Raw genomic sequence first — 19,450 nt, forward strand, 5'->3', positions numbered from 1 at the left:
TGGAGTGAGTTGTGATATAGGTTTATAGATGGGGCTCAGATCTTGTGTTACTGTGGCTGTGGCATAGGCCAGCAGCTGTTGCTCTAATTCGACCCCTAGCCAGGGAAATTCTATATGCCACAAGTACAGCCCTAAAAAAAAAAAAAAAAAAAAAAAAAAAAGCAAAAAAAAAGATAAATGATGACATTAGAAATGATAGAAATGGTTTGACTATGCACCTTATGTGTACATTATACCACTCCTCCACATACTGTGTGAATTATAAAACCTATGCAAAAGAACAGAAATTTTTAAAAGGATGAAATGTCTTAATATTTTATTTGCAGACTTGAAAAGATTATCCTCTACTTGTCTCACATCAAAAGCTAAAAATTAATTGCGGCAATAAAAAAATAAATGCTAACATTTATTGAGTGTTTATTACCTTCTAGACACAGTTAACATCAGAAAAAATGAGCAAAGTAATTACCAAGTAAATCTCCTAACTTAGTATAAAATAAAAACCACTATGTCTATTAGCACAATTCTTTTTATCATTCAACAGATTAAAAGTAATGTCCTCCTTATAGTTTATATTTGTTTTTAGTAGCTGGTGCCAATTGAGTAATGTCTTATTAGTCTTCTAGTGTAAGTTGGATTTTCTTTGATTAGGAGTTCATAAATAAAGGAGTTCCCATCATGGCTCAGTAGTTAATGAATCCGACTAGGAACCATGAGGTTGTGGGTTCGATCCCTGGCCTCACTCAGTGTGTTAAGGATCTGGCGTTGCCATGAGCTGTGGTGTAGGTCACAGATGTGGCTTGGATCCTGCATTGCTGTGGCTCTGGTATAGGCCAGTGGCTACAGCTCTGATTAGACTCCTAGCCTGGGAACCTCCATATGCCGTGGGTGCAGCCCTCAAAAAAATAAGTTCATAAATATGGCTATATTGTAGGAAGTTGCCAGCAGTAATTTTAAAGACTTTAAACAGAAAAATTGACATATAAATAACACAATAAAGAGATCTAGGTTTCTATAATACACATAGCAATCTTAAGCTATGTTTTTAAGATCATGGAGCTAGTTGTCCATTCTTGTCTTTAACAGGCCATCTGTGAGAGACTAAACCCAATACAAATTTGTTTCATGATTTAAACCACCAAAATATTGTGAATAAAAAGTTAGGATGTCTGTTCTCTATGTCTGTGAATCTGTTTCTGTTTTGTAGAGAGATTCATTTGTGCCATACTTTAGATTCCACATATAAGTAATAACATACAATGTTTGTCTTTCTCTTTGTGACTTACTGCACTTAGTATGAGAATCTCTAGTTGGATCTATGTTGCTACAAATGGCATTATCTTGGGAGGGGGGAAGAGTGGCATAGATGGGGTGTGGGGAGTTTGGTGTTAGCAGATGCAAACCATTACATTTAGAATGGATAAGCAAAGAGTTCCTACTGTATAGAACAGGGAACTATATCCATTCTCTTGGGATAGAACATAATGGAAGATAATATGAGAAAAAGAATGTGTTTGTGTGTATATATATATATGACTGGGTCACTTTGCTGTACAACAGAAATTGGCACAACATTATAAATAAACTATACTTTAAGTAAATAAATACATAAATATAAATAAAAATTTATGTCTTTAGTTTCCTTCTATAATTGTATATGAGATATTAGGACTATATTACTCATTGTATATAGGTACTTAATTCCTAGGGAAGATTAAAGAAAAATGATAGATCAAAAATATTACATTGGGAGTTCCCGTCGTGGCACAGTGGTTAACGAATCCGACTAGGAACCATGAGGTTGCGGGTTCGGTCCCTGCCCTTGCTCAGTGGGTTAACGATCCGGCGTTGCCGTGAGCTGTGGTGTAGGTTGCAGACGTGGCTCGGATCCCGCGTTGCTGTGGCTCTGGCGTAGGCTGGCAGCTACAGCTCCAATTCGACCCCTAGCCTGGGAACCTCCATATGCTGCAGGAGCGGCCCAAGAAATAGCAAAAAGACAAAAAAAAAAAAAAAAAAAAAAAAAAAGAAAAAGAAAATATTACATTGAAGTAAAACAATATTTTGGAAGTAATAGGGAAAATAATATGGATATTTAAGAATTTGTATAATGTAGAATTATATGAAATTCTAACATGTCTAAATAGGGATACCAGGTAAGTACTCTTTGAGAAGAAATATTAGAAAGAACCCAAAAGAGTCATGAGATTTCATTTTTAAATAGAAATTACAGATTCACAGATATAAACTTTCTTATAAGCTTGAGGTGCATTAAATGCATTTCTCTTATTTTTCCTTTTTATTGTTTGAGAACCTATATGCTTTCTTAACAGGAAATAATACCACTTACCTTTTTTCAAGACCTCATTTCTCCTGAGCTGTCCTAAACTTAAAAGGTTTATGCAAAGCAAATGATGTCTAGCTTTTCAAGCAAAATGGGCAGAGAAATGGGAATGTGCTCTGCCCACTCTCTGGCTGCAGGTCACATCAGTGTTGAGGACTAGATTGGGCAGTGTCTAGGTGTTGCCTGATGCAATGGGGCTTTCTTCACCTAGGATTCATTTCGAAGGCTACCTTAATTCCATGATAGAAAAATTACACCATCCCAGTCTAACAGAAAAGTTTACCAGTGCACAGGTTCTCACAGAGGACTCATCTTCATATGCAGCTTTTAGGTTTACCTATGAAGTTTTGTTTGTGGTTACCACTCTACCAAAGGGTCACTGTGTCAGCACTAAATGTCACTTGCTCTACTTCATACACTTAGAACTACCATGACTGGATACAATCTAGGGTTCAAATAGCATTGCATTTTAAGCTGTTAAAACAAAAACACTTAAATGTATCCTCTACTGAGAGATGGAATCACCACTCAGTATCTGTAATCCACAAAGTAAGGGAGTGTTACACTGGTCAGGCACAGTCTTGCTGAGCAAAGCAAACTTACCACATGTAGCTCATCGGCACATGAATTACAGACTTGTGGGTAGGTTAACAAAGCCCTACAAGCTTTTCCACTGAGTGAGTCAGGCTTCATTGGCTGACTGTCAGAGGATGAGGCCATCATTAATTGGTGGGCTTCCAGAGGCTGCTCACCGCAATAAATTGTCGTTGATTGATTAAAATGATAAAACCATTTCTGAAGCTCAGAACAATTACACTTTTCCTAGTATTATGGGAAATTTTTTATTCTCATCTTTTTTCCTAACTCATTGAACTTGCCCTGTTATTCTTACTAACTCTTCTGACCAGATCTATGTATGTTTGCTCAAAATGACCCTTACTTAAAGCACCCTCCAAAGTGAATTTCTTTTCTAACAGATTGTCCCTAGGTGGTTCCAATATCACATACCTGCTTTTATGAGGATTGAATGATGCCTTTAGTCATTTCAAGTGATTTTCTGGTACCTTTATCACTAAGAAAAATACTATAAAATAAAAATTTTGTTTCTGTCGCATTATCCTACTAGACTGTGAAGACTGATTCAATTAATTATAAGCATAATAATATAGTAAATAATCTGCCTAGTCTGTAAATGTTAATTCTCATAGAGGCATCATTGCACTGTAGTTAAGAACGTAAGTTTTAAAGAAGTGATTGTCTGATACCTACTTGCTTGGTGACCTTGAGAAGCTTAACCTTGCTATGCCTTTCATCTCTAAAATGGATGCAAAGTATTACTTTGCTATTGAGATTTTACTGGGATTAAATGACGTGATACATGCAAAGCATTTAGAAGAGTTCTGCTATATGGTGCACGAATAATAGCATGTGTGTTTACTTTCATCTTTATTAATATCATGGACTGAAAAATAAAAGGTCATTTTTGCATCTGGGTAGTTGAGAAGAAAGGAAAGAAGCTTTACAATTTGTCATCACATTTGTTAGATTTTTCTCACTTCCAAGGAACAATGTAGGATGTCTTTGACACCTAAACTGTGAAGAATTAAGAATGGAGATAAATTAAACAAAATAAAACAGAAGGATCAAAGTCTCAAATACCTGTTTACCTCTGATGAAAGCCACTATATGAGTTAGAGAATTCATAGCAACTCAGTATTCTTACTTCAAATCCCTGTTATTTAAGATTTAAAATATGTTCAAAATAAGAGCAACTTTTGAGTAATAATAAAGGGAGGGCATGTAAGCAAGGGGAGTCCATGGCATGTAAGTGAGGATGCCCTCAGATGCTGTTATGATGGGCATATATTACAAATTGGCTACATTCACATGGCCTGCAGGATCGTCTGAGTCAGTGGTTCTCTTTTCTGGATACACATAACAAGCCCTTGGAGAAATTCTAATATATAAGATGCTCAGAGTTCTCATTGTGGCTCAGAGGGTTAAGAGCCTGACATAGTGTCCATGAGGATGAAGGTTCAATACCTGGCCTCACTCAGTAGGTTAGGAATCCAGTGTTGCTGCAAGCTGTGGTGTAGGTCACAGATGTGGCTCAGATCTGATACTGCTGTGGCATAGGCCTCAGCTGCAGCTCTGATTTGACCCCTAGCCCAGGAACTTCCATATGTTTTGGGTGTGGTCCTAAAAAAAATGTGTGTGTGTGTGTGTGTGTGTGTGTATACACACATATAAATGATACCCAAGCCCCATCTCAGATCTCTGGGGCAGTGGGACCTGGGCATCAGCAATTTTTCAAAGCTCCCCAGACAGGGCAACCTAAGTGGAGAATCATTGAAATGTCCCAGGTTTTGTAGTAGCTGCAGGGATTGCCCCTTTATGCACTTGCTTCTTTGAGGGTGGGACACAGATATTGAAAGTTTTTTTTTTTTTTTAATTTCCTCAAATAACAATGTGCACCCAGGTTTGAGAATAACTTATTTAAGAGGTATAGATAAAACAATAATTGAAAATAGCAACTAAATATATGCTAAAATAAAAAGAAAATAATGCATTTTAAAATTTGGCAAAATTTTAGGGGAAACAAAGTAGAATATATTTTCACAGAAAAATTCTAGACTCTTTAGGTGATTATTGATAAAGTAGTGGGTTAAATTCAGACTTGTTTGAGGATATAGAGTAAAAGACTCTGAGGTTGTTGTTAGACTGAAGGTTCAGGTTTTCAGATTAAATTGATTGTTAGGAATGAGTATTTTTCAGCATTTTGATGATATCATACTGGAGTAGATTTAAAATGAGACCGTAATCATTTTGAGGCATGTTAGACTCCATGTTCTTTATTCTCAGACAGATCTTTAGACGAATAGTTCTCCAACCTCAATGAAGATAATATTAATAATTTCTTGCATGAATGAAGTTCATCATTTGAAGATGAGATATGTGATTAGTATATATTGAATTACATATGATGTGATCAGTGATTGATTATGCTTATTATTTCCTACACTGCGCTTTTTATTTGAGTACTATGTTGAAGTCAAACTCATCACTGGCTTTGAAAAGCATAAAAATGAGAGTTAGAATATAATGTAATAAATTGTTTGGCGTATCCTATGTTTTTGTGTTATTTTAAAATGTTCGATGATGAAAATACTGCTTGAGCTAGTAAATCTTATTCTTAAGATACTAAAAGTTTGTAGTAAAAAATACTGGCCGGAGGCCTTCTGGAACTAGCTTTTACCTAATTTTAATACTTTAGAATGTCTCATATGATCACATGCCTAGCTAAGTATAACTGACCTCCAGAAAAAGCAGGAAAGATAAGTACTCTGATCAAGTTTTTTTTTTTTTAATTAGTTCACCCGTGACATCCTACTGTATTACTGTATTATTCAGAGTTTTCCTGAGAAACAGAACCAATAGATACACATGCACACACACACACACACACACACACACACATGTACATACATATACACCCACTCATACTTACATAGAGGGGGAGGGGAGAGAGACAGATACAGACATTTATTAAAAGGAATTGATTCAAATGATTATTGAGGCTGAAAACATGCCACATCTGCTGTCTGCAAGTGAGGCCCAGAAAGCTGGAGGTATAGTTACCAGTCCAAGCTGGAAGACCTGAGTCCAGGGAGGTTGATGGTGTAAATTCTAATCCAAGCAGAAGACGCCTAGTGTCCCAGCTCCATCTGTCAGAGGGTGAATTCTTTCTTCCTCTGCCTTTTTGTTTTAGTTTAGTCATCAATGAAATGAATGATGCCCACTTACACTGGAAAGGACAATCTGCTTGATTCAGTCTACTAAATCAAATGCTAATTCCCTCCAGATACCCTCACAGACACACCCCAAAACAATGGTTACCGAAAAAAATCTGGGCCTTTGCAACCTGGTAAATGACACATAAATTTAACCCTTATACCCATCTATGCATGTTCAATACAACAAAGTTAAGCAAGGTCCAAGTCATTTTCTTATTCTATAATGAATTTCTTTACCTAAAAAAATCAATGAACAACAACAAAAAATCCAAAAAAATACTGACACTAAGTGTCACATTTAGCCTCCCCACGGCTTTTTTTTTTTTTTTTTTTTTGTCATTCATTCCCAAGTTGTGAATGTGTTATTCATTTACCTATTCTCTGTCAGCACTCCAGAAAATTTGGAAGAATCTTAGCATCTAGTGAGTTAGAAACATCACTAAAGACCAAAAATTCTCTAAAAGTGAAAAGTCTCTAAACCAAAATAATAAAAATAAATAGACATATTAGCCTTGGGACTGCATATCTACAATTGCTATATTTAAATTGATAAATTCATGCCAGTTTCCAACATCAGAGTTCTATCTCCAGAATGATAAAATATCGTCTACATCTAGGTAAAATATAGTGTGAAATACAGTAGCCAGTATTGTGTAGATTAGAATTTATACCATCAACCTCCCTGGACTCAGGTCTTCCAGCTTGGACTGGTAACTATACACAAAGTTGGAGTTTTGAGCTAAATCTTCGTTCAAATATTGGATCAAGTGTTTAAATGCTATACACATTTAATTCTCTAAGCCTTAGTTTAATCATTTATAAAATGAAAAGAATATTACTTATTAGAGTTAAAATTAAAAATATGTCACAGAATGCATTAATAAATGGGTTCTATTAATATTTTAATTCTGTGAATTTGGAAAATTAACAAACAATTCATAATTAATTTCTTTAATCAGACATTGTAGAAGGCTCTAAACTTGATCTGGACACCTGTTATTCCAGCCATATTTGTATAGCATGTTACAGGTTCAGCTTGCTGACATCTGGCAATTATCTATCCACAAAAAGTTACCTGAAAATGAGGAAGAACAGAGAATCATGCCTTAAATAGGATTCTCAAATTGACTGCAGTCTCTGCATGTTTAACTAGAAGATTATCTTGTGTCTTAGTTTCCATTCTTTGGGGTGAATTAAGTCAAGTGTGGTTCTAAATGATGATTAACAATTTCCTAAAAAATACATAGGCCTACTGCTGACTGATATAGAGAACACATTCTTTCCCAAGTTGTGAATGTGTTATTCATTTAGTTAATCAAAATCAAAATTTCCTGACAAAGGAAAATTGATAATTCTGCCTAAAAGCCCACTCACAACAGCCCAAAATTTACAGAAGAGGTTTATATTTCCTCTGCATGAAAAAAATATTAAAAAAGTATTTTATGGAAGAAAATGATTATGAACTTTCACCTAAATCTCTTAATATTGGAGTTTTCTTCAGATGTATAATGAGAATTCATGTGTAATCATTTATTTAGTCATAAAACATTTGTTCTGTGTCTATTATGTTCAAGGCACATTCAGAGTTTACCTGAATAATTATTTAAAATAAATGCTTTAGGCATATATCAGTAAGGCTACTGATTTTATGGCCTAATCTGATGAAAAGGGAGGTCACTTCTAAATCTCTCTCAAAATAAGGGTGGTTGTCAGCTCAAGTAGGGGAAGTGAGAACACAAACTCCAATGGATATTCATTGTGGTTTATCATACTCCATTCAGCACAAATAACATACTGTTCTGCACGGACAGATCAACAGGTGACGTAATCACTAGGAGCCCAGAGCCTGATGGCATGGTGTATTGGTGAGGCAGGATGTGTCCGGTCTCTCTGAGAAATGTAGGATAGAATTTCCAGATTGCAAGTACAATGGTTATTTATTTATTTATTTTTTTTAATGGTCATACCTGCTACATATGGAAGTTCCCTGGCCAGGGATCAAACACATGCCTCTGTAGTGACCCAAGCAGCTGCAGATTTTTAACCCACTGTGCCATGACAGGAACTCCTTGACTGTTAATTTTATTTCAACTTGACGGGACCACAGGGTGACCATTGTGGGTACATCTGTGAGAGTGTTTCTGATTGAGAAGAACATTAGAATCAATAGGCTGAGTAAAGCAGATTGCCCTCCCCAATCTGAATAGGCTGCCCCCAGTCAATTAAACACCTAAATAGAACAAAAAGGCTGAATGAGAGGGAACTCCTCCTGCCTGACTACTTGAGCTCTGATATGGGTCTTTTCTGATCTTTGGGTCTACACCATGGATTCTTCTTGGTTTTTGAGCCTGCTGGCTCTGGACTAGAATTTGCAGCGTCAGCTCTCATGGTTCTCAGGGTTTTGGACTCAGACTGGAACTACGTATAGACTCCCCTGGGTCTCCAGCTCACTGACTGCAGATCTTAGGACTTCTGAGCCTCCATAACTGCATGGGCCAATTCTTCATAACCTATTTTTAGGCACACTAATACACCCTATTGCTTGTGTTTTTCTGGAGAACTCTAATGTACCAGATTTACTCTAAAATCTCTGGAGAGTTGTCTTATTTTTAGAACATATCAGAAAGAAATAGTTGAAATAGAGATGATAGGCGTTCCCGTCGTGGTGCAGTGGAAATGAACCTGACTAGGATCCCTGGCCTGGCTCAGTAGGTTAAGGATCTGGCCTTGCTGTGACTGTGATGTAGACTGGCAGCTACAGCTCTGATTAGACCCCTAGCCTGGGAAACTCCATATGTAGCCGGTGCAGCCCTAAAGAAAAAAAGGAAAAAAAAAAGAAAAAAATAGAGGTGATATATCTGGCTCTATCAAAGCAAACAATTAGAATTTAAAAAGAGGGTCAAGTCAGTAGTGAGCAATGAGAAAAATTAAAAAGCTGGCTCGGTATTTAACACTGTGTTTTGAATCAGAAGCTCCTGAGGAAGATCCCTGACATTGCTTCATAGTAACTTTGACTTCAGGGGAAATTTGTTTCTTTCTTAATTTTTTTTTTTTTTTAATTTTAGCCACACATGCAGCATATGCACGTTCCCAGGCTAGGGGTCAAATTGGAACTACAGTTGCCAGCCTACACCACAGCCACAGCAACACCAGATCTGAGACACATCTGTGACCTACCCCGAAGCTCACAGTATTGCCATATCCTTAACCTACTGAGCGGGGCCAGAGATAAACCCGCATTCACATGGATACTAGTCATATTTGTTCCCACTGCAGCATAACAGGAACTCCTGAAGAAGTTTGTTTCTTTAGGTTTGTTTTCTCATCTATAAAATGAATATTTGAGACTATTTCACTAGTTCTCAACACATTAGTACCACCTGGGGGAGTACTTAAAAATATTGATGTCTGAGCCCATCTTCAGAGATACGATATAACGGAGCTGGTGTGGAGAGTAATCACCATCATTTAACTTAATTTCCAAGTGACTCTCTTCTGTAGCCTGGCTTCAGAAATGCTGGGCTAAATCCTGAAGTTCCTTACATAGGAACAGAGTTAGAACTGACAGGAAGCTACTCCTGCAAAAGGGTTAGAGTTGAGGTAGCATACACAGAATTCAATTCAGATCTATGTTTTTAAATTGTTAAATGTTTATTTTCTTTGGAAACTCTTAAAAATAAGTCATGATGTTAATTTTTCTGTAGCAATGTAGAATTTGTATATTTTTAATCTGAATGAAGAAAAACAGGCATTTTGTTTTTTAATCAGCAATGACTCTACTGTTTCATTATTTATATTTGTCTTCTACTCATTCTTGTTGTACATGAAATTTTATGGTTGCATCTTGTTTGGTTTTGCATTGCTTAGCTCACAGATAGCTTGCCCTCTTTATATTACTTGCTATTTTGACTTCTTTTTTTGTAACTAAGAAAAAGAATATAAAATTTATGTTACTGTTTTTTCCACCAAAAAAATGCACACACAGCACATCGTGTTTTCAACAGCAGTGGAAAGTTGTATCAGCACAATATTCTTAATATTGCCGATATTATATTCATCCATTAATAGAGAATTCTGATGACTGAAATTTGTAAGAACAATTGAAGTGTACCTCAGTGGAAAAGAAAAAAACCACAGACTTTCTTTCTGGAAGTCTAGTGTTTAAAGTAAAAAAGCAATAGGTTTGGTCATGGAGATTGTTGTTCTACCAAGAAAAGGGAACAAAAGGAGTTTCTAATTAGAAAAAATATAGTTGAAATGGTCAGAAATGTGAATACAGTTGTGTGTTTGAAATCTATTGTAATTTCACAGGGAATAGCCATCTTATAATGATACTAACCTGGAAAACTCATACAAAACAGATTTTTAAAAAGAAAATTTATTGGAATTTCACTGTTAGCAGTATTCTGTTTTTTGAAATACATTAATCATGGTTAACATGTAATTTATTTCATCTGTGAATATAAAAAACTTGTTTTTGAAATCAAATTGAGATAAAAGAAGTATAATAATTTAAGTGTTCAGTTTGGATGCCAATAAAATCATAAATTCAAACCAAATCCATCAGCTTAATAAGGGTGGAGAACCTAATATTTTTAGATTAATTTATTCTCAGTTTTATTTGCAAATACGCCATTAGCTGGAAGTGCAATGAAAAAATCAGTCATTTATTTCTGTAAAATTCTTACAAGCATGTAAAAAGAAAGTTAAAAGGAAATATTGGGTTTCACTGATAATGAGAATACAAGGACTAACTTAACCAGGGTTATTGAAGCATACCTGCCTGCAGCCTAAAGCAGATCACAAAAAAAGAGATAACGATTGTTTCCAGATTTTAGCCAAGTTTAATAAAAAGCTTCTAGAGTTTTGTTTTACACACACACAATCTCTTTCTCCATCTCTCACTGTAATACACATCTTTGATTTTATTCTTGATGAGATTTTTGACAGGAAGTGAAAGAATTTGTAATCTAATTTGTCCATCTTTTATAGAGTCACATTCATGCAGAAGATCTGGGATAACACTGGCGATTTTTCAGAACATTTATAGGTTGTTTGAAACTGTAAGAGAAGAAATCCATTGGTCCTCACTAACGTGGGACGGGACTACATGTGACTTATTAGCAGCACTTGAGTAGTTTTGGAGATTACTGAAACAGTGGAGGATGTTGAAAATTGATTTTAGTTTTATTTAAATTATTATCCGCTTAATGGTTAGTAACATTAGCTACCGATTATTAATTTAAATATATTTTAATTTGCTTTACTAGAAGCTAAATATTTTAACAACTCTTTATAAAGCCTTATGTTATATATATGCATGTAAAGTTATATATGTGTATATTCTTTTCATTTATAAGAAGTATTTGCTCATCATCTGAAAGAAGGAATTGTTAATTTAGAAATATATTTATAGTGAAGAGAAAGAATTATGATCATGAATAATCTCTAAGGGTTTCAAAGTTGAAAAACTTTCACCCTTTCAGGAGAGGTAAAATTTTGGAAAAGAATTCCTGCCAATTTGGAAATTATTTTTTTCCTTTATTTTACCAGAAGGTGTCCATAAAAATTCATATTTTTCTCTGATTATTAGCTCTCTTTAGTAAATTCATACTTGCATTTTGGGAGAAAACAATGACTTTAAAACAAAACACATTTTAGAATTACTGTTTTGGTAGGCTACTTATTTAAAGAAAACATTTTTCACAATACTTGTTAAAGAAGATAAGGCAGATTCAGTTCAGCCTGACAGCCTCACTCTCTCAGCAGGTTGAGGAAGCACTGTAATTGGTTTTTGCAGTGGAGGACAGATTGGGCTCAACTCTGAATATCAGAAAAAGTGGGAATTTATAGCCAAGGCACAGGGTTTGGGTCAGAGGACACAGCAGTGAAAGGGGAAATTCTAGCCAAATCAACCCAACAAGATTCTTTGTGAAGGTAGGGCAAGGTGATCAGACATTGTCTCCCTCTCCCACCAGGAGGTTGTTGTGGGATGGTGGGAAGAGGATGAGGAACCTGACTGGAAGTAGAAGGTGATAATTTATTGAGAAGAGGGGTTCTGGTTAAACTGACTTCACAGGATTCTTGCTATAAATGCACATGTTCAAAAGTAAAGGCCTAGTTGAAAAAGATCTCAGAGGTGCCTGAGCAGAGTTTGGTCATGGAGAGAATCTTTGTCACTTTCTAAGTTAAGCTAGAGTCAAATATGTGCAAAAATTTTACAAAAAAAAAAAAAAAAAAAAAAGCAAATAAAAGTACAGGACTTCAATGGTCCACAGCCACAAAAAGGTTAATGTTAACTCTGATCATTTAATTTTAATATTAGTGATTAAGCTCCTAATGTCTGAACAGATTAGTATAAGATATAAACTGAGTATTACAGAAAAGGCTATTAAATTTTCCTTTTCTTTTTCCTTCTTAACCAATAATTAGTGCCGCATCAGCTGTCCGCCTGAATTAAAATCCCTGACCTTTCTTTTTCCCTATGAAGGACTGCATTTTATTTATCTAAAATGTTTTGTGCCCCCCTTCTCCCACTCTGGCATATTGAAAATTTGCGCTACACTACATTGTGGTGTCTGCATAAATACAACAAGAATACAAACTGCACATTGAAATCATGTCTCAATGTTTAATGGGCAGTGGGGGAGGATGCATTTTGCCATGTTTACGAAGGAACTCCAGAGGCTTCTACTTTCTTCAGCTTTGACTGATTGCATCTCTTTCTCATACATAGTTAATTCAAATTATTTGTGCCTCTTGAGTATATAACATGAGCCCCCAAGTTGCACTACATCTGTATACTGTTTACAAACTCTCTAAGTGATTCTTGCCAGGAACCAGCACTCAAGGGGAAAGTTAATATTCCAGGATATTCAAATAGCTTGATTTGATTTTCTTTTCAAGGAAAGCTTTGTCAAATTAAAAGTAGAAGAGAGGCATATCTTGAAAATTTTTGTTCATAGTAATTTGTTTGATTCTTTGTTATCTTTTCTCTCTTTAGGCAAACTTGAGATCCCTATATATTATTTAAATATTTTCAATTAAAAAAATGTTTCATTTTTTAGAACATTTTCTAACCTTATGCATATATACAATCTTACTCTTCGAGCATGCAATGATGTTTACACATGAATAAAGCATAGATGAAATTATATAGCCTGGAGCTAATCACTTATTCCTTCTCTCCAGGCTTGAAACAGGATATCTATTACAAATAATCTTTGTGATTTGATCATCATGGCATATATTGTTTCTGAAAGTTATTTGAAGTGAACTAGTCTGTACTTAGTCCACAGAGGCAAGCAAATCTTTGTGTTGTGCTGTATACAGAAAATGAAAACTGATGATACAGCTAGAGAATACAGCATAGTAGATAGGAATGACTGAAAAAAAAATGTGTAGTTTTCTACTTTAAAAAGTTATCCATGACATAGAGGAAAAGTTCAGAATGACTGTGTGAGCTCTTTCTGCCTGAGAATTACACACATTTATTGAAAAACAGCTACAATCTTTTCAAATGATGAATGTCATGTTATTCTGAGATAGGTGAAAATTTATAAAGCAGTTGTTTACAAATGAACTTGCTAATTACCCCCCCCCAGAGGTTTCTTTTTGTGTGATATTCTCTTTTAAATGGTGAGGAGTTAGAGTTTTAGGTAGCTTACACAGATAGGGAAAATATGAAAATTTAGCATCAACTAAAATTGGTATAAACAAATAAATGTGAGGATGGAGGAGAGCCAGGAATACAGCTCAGAGTGCACACCATAATATTCTACCCATTTAGTAAGAATAGGGGAGATCCTTGACTTTGCCTTTCAGCATTTGCTTGTTATTGTAACAACTTTTCCCCTTGACAAGTATAGAAAGACGCATGAGTCCTTAACATTGATATTTTTCCACTTCCTATCATATTATAAACGGACTTATTTTTTGATCCATCTCTTTGGGCTGAATGGTAGAGTTACATAGTTCTTTTTCTGTGCTTCATTGCACCGTTTGGTTTGTACAAGCCTTGGGTGAGTACCAGAGGGGCAGCTGCTCTCACGCTGGGGGAGGAAATTCAATGATTCATGAACATACATAGGAAAGACTGAAGACTGTGTGTTTTCTCAAGGATAGTGCACAAGATTCCATTCTCAATGATGCAGAAATTTGAATGTGAAACAGGTTCTCCTCTTGGCATTTTGCCAAAAATTTCTGACTTTGTTGGAGATTGTAAGGAAGACACTACACAGATTCACATGCTTTATATGGGATGTTAAAACAGTGATGGCACATCTTGCCATATGTGATGGCATTTTCTTTTAAAATCTAATCAACTTAAGAACCAATAGTAAGTCCAGTTCCAAAACATTATTTTTAAAGTAGCTTTTTATTGTTTTTTAATAAACAAAATAAATGCATGTTTCTTAATATAGCCATGCAAGAAGAAAAGGGAGAGGACCAGCAGTCTTGGCTTCTCATTCCCTCTTAAAAAGAGATAGATTGATAGATGTGATTTTATTCCTCTTCATTTTTCTTTATTGCTTTTTGCATTCTGTCCATAATGTATCTTTTGTCATATTCTGTACTGCTAGTTTGGAAATATCCCAGAGTATATCATTATATAGTTTAAACCAGACTTTATATATAATTTCTATTTCTATATGTTAACTTTTCAGTCAACCATAAAGGGTGGACACCTCTATGTTAGATACGGCTTTTATTTGAATATTCTATTCCTCTTCTTTCCCTCAGATAATGATAATAAACAAACAAAAGTTAATAATCTGGGAACTGTATTGCAATAATAATTTAATTTCTTCTAAAAAAGAAAATACTGATTTTACTGTTTATAGCATTTCAAAAGTCTTTTAAGCGGTAAAAGTGTGCATAAGAGATAAGTATATATTAAAAACTGGTTTGTATAAAGTGGCTCAATAATATCTGTTACTCTGGATGGGGAGATATTAACTGGCAAGAGCTGCAGACATGATGTGGAAATGAGATTATATTATACCATATTATAATTTGTTCATGGAATGAAAAAAGGTTTGGGGGCATCCCCCAGGAAGAACTTTGACAACCACAATGAACTTTGTCTAATGTACATCCCAAGTCTGTGTCCATCCTGTATAACTAACTCCCTGAACTCCAATCAAGTGTAATAGAAGATGTTAGATAAATTGTAGAAAAAGGTAAATGGATGTGCTATTTCTGTGAATATGCTACACGCTCTAACTAGAATTATTTTCTGCCACACACCCATGTCATATATGTGTTCAGCAAATATTTATTGCATATCACTCTGGTCCAAGCAGAGGAAATTAGCATATAAGAAAGAATAATTAAGAGGGTTAAAGGACAGCTGGGTTTGAGTTCTGGTTCTGCTACTTACTTAGCAGTTACCATGGCCAAGTAATTTAGCTTCTGTAATTTTCAGTTTTCTATGTGGGACAGCCCCAGAAATCCATGGATGCATAGCTGAGAAGGTGGTTGTAAGGACCAATTAAAATAATTGGTTCCTAATTGTAAGGACTGATTACAATAATACATATAGTCTCTTGACATATATAAATGCTATTGTTATTGTTGGTGATGGTATCATGTCTAATCGAATGATATTGTAAGACTCCATGAACATGGCTGAAAAGCTTGCTTTTGGTCCAATGTAATATTTTCATTTTGTAGGTATTTGTTTTCTAATTATGGGGTTTTATTCCTTTTCATTTTTCTTTATTGCTTTTTGCCTTCTGTCCGTGATATATCCCTTGTAATATTCTGTACTGCCAGTTTGGAAATACACCAGAGTATATCATTATGTAGGTTCAACTAGACTTTGATGGTAGCTATGCTGTTGGATGGGCTATTCCAATGATTTGTTACATGTTGATAGGAATAGATACCTGGAGACACATATTTGTTAACTCACTCATATAGCTTGCAATTGCAAGTAGTGTTTTACACAGTTTAACATCATTTCAAGTCTCTAGTTGAGAATATTTTAAAGTATTTCCTTGCTCAGAGTGAGTTCTGCACATTTTATTCCCTTACGTTTAACTTTTTACAACCTGGTTGGGTTTCACTTAATAAAAGTGTTCAGATAATCCTACTTTGTTGACAACTTTTAACTCCATTTAGAGTTAAAATGTATTAACCGTATTGCCTTTGTTTTTATTAAGTGACTGATAGGCATTTTCTGTTATTTAATGTACTTGAAATGAATTCCCAGTTCCCAAACTCTCTATTTCTCTCTCTCTTTAAAAACAAATAGGATAACAATGGCAAAATTGTACTATTTTCTTGTTAATTTTCTACATTTCTAAATCAGCACGTGAAATTAAATTGATGTTTTACAAGAGGATTTTCTTTTGCAATTTTTAAAGATAAAATAAATTATATGACAATTTTATTTATATAGCATTTGCTTGAAGAAGAGATGAACAATGACTTTATCATTTTCTTTGCCGCTTGAATAGTAAATAATCTATACTGTGACTGTGTAACTACTACTATTTTATAAATTCTAAGAAAGTAAGATACATGTATAAGGATATTCATTAGACTATTATTCATAATAGCGATAAATTGGAAATAGAAGTTAATAGGCCATATTGGCAAAATGACTAAATTACAGAAGAATTATATACCTTAATACTGCTGTTAAAACATATTCATTGGCCCAGTCATATATGTATGTATGTATGTGTATATGTGTGTGTATATATACACACATACACATCATATATATACTCACACACACACATTCTTTTCATTCTTTTTCTCACATTATCCACCATCATGTGTTCCTTCACAAGTAATTGGATATAATTCCCTGTGCTATACAGCAGGATCTCATTGCTTATTCATTCCTAATGCAATAGTTTGTATCTACTAACCCCAAACTCCCAGTCCAACCCAGTCCCTTCCCCTCCACCTTGGCAACCACAAGTCTGTTTTCCATGTCCATGAATTTGTTTCTGTTCTGTAGATAGGTTCATTTGTGCCATATATTAGATTCCAGATATGCCATATGGCATTTGTATTTCTCTTTCTAAATTACTTCATTTAGTGTGAGAATCTAGTTCCATTTATGTTGCTGCAAATGGCATTAATTTTGTTCATTTTTATGACTGAGTAGTATTCCACTGTGTATATATACCACTTCTTCTTAATACATTCATCTCTCAATGGACATTTAGGTTGTTTCCATGTCTTGGCTAATGTGAATAGGGCTGCAGTGAACCTAAGGGTGCATGTATCTTTTTCAATGAAAGTTTTGTCTGGATATATACCCAGGAGTAGGATTGCTGGATCATGTGGTAGTTCTATACTTAGTTTTCTGGGGTACCTCCATCCTGTTTTCCATAGTGATTGTGCCAATTTACATTCCCACCAACAGAGTAGGAGTTTCCCTTTTCTCCACATTCTCTCCAGCATTTTTTATTTGTAGGCTTATTAATGATAGCCATTCTGACTGATGTTAAGTGGTACCTCATTGTAGTTTTGATTTCCATTTTTCTAATAATTAGCGATATTGAGTATTTTTTCATAAGCCTGTTGGCCATCTATATATCTTCATTGGAGAAATGTCTATTTTGGTCATCTGCCCATTTTTTAATTAAGTTGTTTGCTTTTTTGTTTATATATTTTAGAGATTAAGCCCGTGTCAGTTGCATAGTTTGCAACTATTTTCTCCCATGCCATAAGTTGTCTTTATTTTCTTTTTTTGTGGTTTCTTTTGCTCTGCAAATCTTCTAAGTTTGATTAGGTCCCATTGGTTTGTTTTTGTTTTTGTTTCTATTGCTTTGGAGACTGACCTAAGAAAACATTTGTATGGTTGGCATAAGAGAATGTTTTGCCTGTGTTCTCTTCTAGGAGTTTGATGGTATCTTTTCTAATGTTTAAGTCTTTAAGCCATCTTGAGTTTATTTTTGTGCATGGTGTGAGGGTGTGTTCTAGTTTCATTGATTTACATGCTGCTGCCCAGTTTTCCCAGCACTCCTTGCTGAAGAATCTTTTTCCCATTTTATATTCTTGCCTCCTTTGTTGAAGATTAATTAGTCATAGATGTCTGGATTTATTTCTAGGTTCTCTATTCTGTTCCGTTGGTCTGTATTTCTGTTTGGTACTACTACCACACTGTCTTGATTAATGTAGCTTTGTAATACTGTCTGAAGTCTGGGAGAGTTATGTCTCCTGCTTTTTTTTTTTAATCAAGATTACTTTGGCAATTCTGGGTCACTTTGCTGTACAGCAGAAGTTGACAGAACATTCTAAGTCAACAATAATAAAAAAAAACATGTTTAAATGAATGCAAAAGTATTATTGGTATATTTTGAGAATATGGTATAAAGGCTATGAGAAGAATAAAATGTTCAGTATTCAAGTATGGAAAAATACAATGTATATTAGAGACTAGATGGAAGTAAAACAATATGTTAGTAATGGCTACCATCAGAGAGTGATAATACTGATGATTTCATGATTTTACATTTTTTATTTTTTCTCCTATTTTCTCAATTTCTATAATGAATATGTAAGGGTTTAAAACAGAACAGTTCTCATTAGGTAAAATCCAATATATAGAAAGAATAGTTTTGTTTTTCTCTTGTATGTTATGATACTTTCAACTTTTCAAATATAAACATTCTTGGAGTTCTCTGATGGTGTGGTGAGTTAAGGATCCTGCTTTGTTACTGCAGTGGCTTGGGTTGCTGCTGTGAGGTGGGTTCGATCCCTGGCCGAGGAACTTCCACATCCCATGGGTACAGCCAAGAAAAAAAAAAAAGAGAAAAATTCTTACAACATCTCAGGGTTATTATTAGGTTAGGAGCTTTTGTTACATTTTTCTATTATATTTCTTTATTATATGATAAACATATGTCATAGGGAAGCAGTGCATACATACTGAAATGAAAATAATTGGCAATTTGAGACACAGTATAGAGTTGTAAGTAACAGTAACCATGATAATCCTTATAGTGTCACATATTGGAATGATTTTGTTTTGCCTTCCAAATAGAGTTGTGTGTACAATACCTTGATTGTACTTCATTATCTTAGACAAAATGTACATTTAGTAATACTGTGGTACCAAGCAATTATATATTTGCTCTTTTAGTTAATCATTCCTCTATAAAACATATCCTCTCCTCTTGCTACTGCCTTACTGGCTGGAAGAACAGAGTTCCTTCTTCTTGTGACTACATGGGACCTTTTACTTTGCTAATCTATCAGAATATTCCTTCTTGTTCTCTTTCCCTCCTAGTCCCTATGTAATTTATTGAGTATGGTTGTTACTATCATAGTTGTACTTTTAAAGCAAATA

At 34.8% G+C, this 19,450-nt stretch overlaps 1 protein-coding gene and 1 long non-coding RNA gene across 51 annotated transcripts in view; both read left to right on the forward strand.

The window, feature by feature from the left end:
• Positions 1-19,450, forward strand: part of NAALADL2 (N-acetylated alpha-linked acidic dipeptidase like 2) — a 1,339,033-nt gene that overhangs the window by 642,879 nt on the left and 676,704 nt on the right. The window lies entirely within an intron of this gene.
• Positions 2,411-9,018, forward strand: LOC146397606 (uncharacterized). Its single transcript, XR_014824380.1, has 2 exons — positions 2,411-5,970; positions 6,837-9,018. It is a non-coding gene; the product is annotated as an uncharacterized LOC146397606 (long non-coding RNA).

Source organism: Sus scrofa, chromosome 13, assembly GCF_054392235.1.
Source record: "Sus scrofa isolate SSC_HxYL_T2T_F1_AM1 chromosome 13, Sscrofa_HxYL_maternal_Yorkshire_Landrace_v2.0, whole genome shotgun sequence".
Classification (NCBI taxonomy): domain Eukaryota; kingdom Metazoa; phylum Chordata; class Mammalia; order Artiodactyla; family Suidae; genus Sus; species Sus scrofa.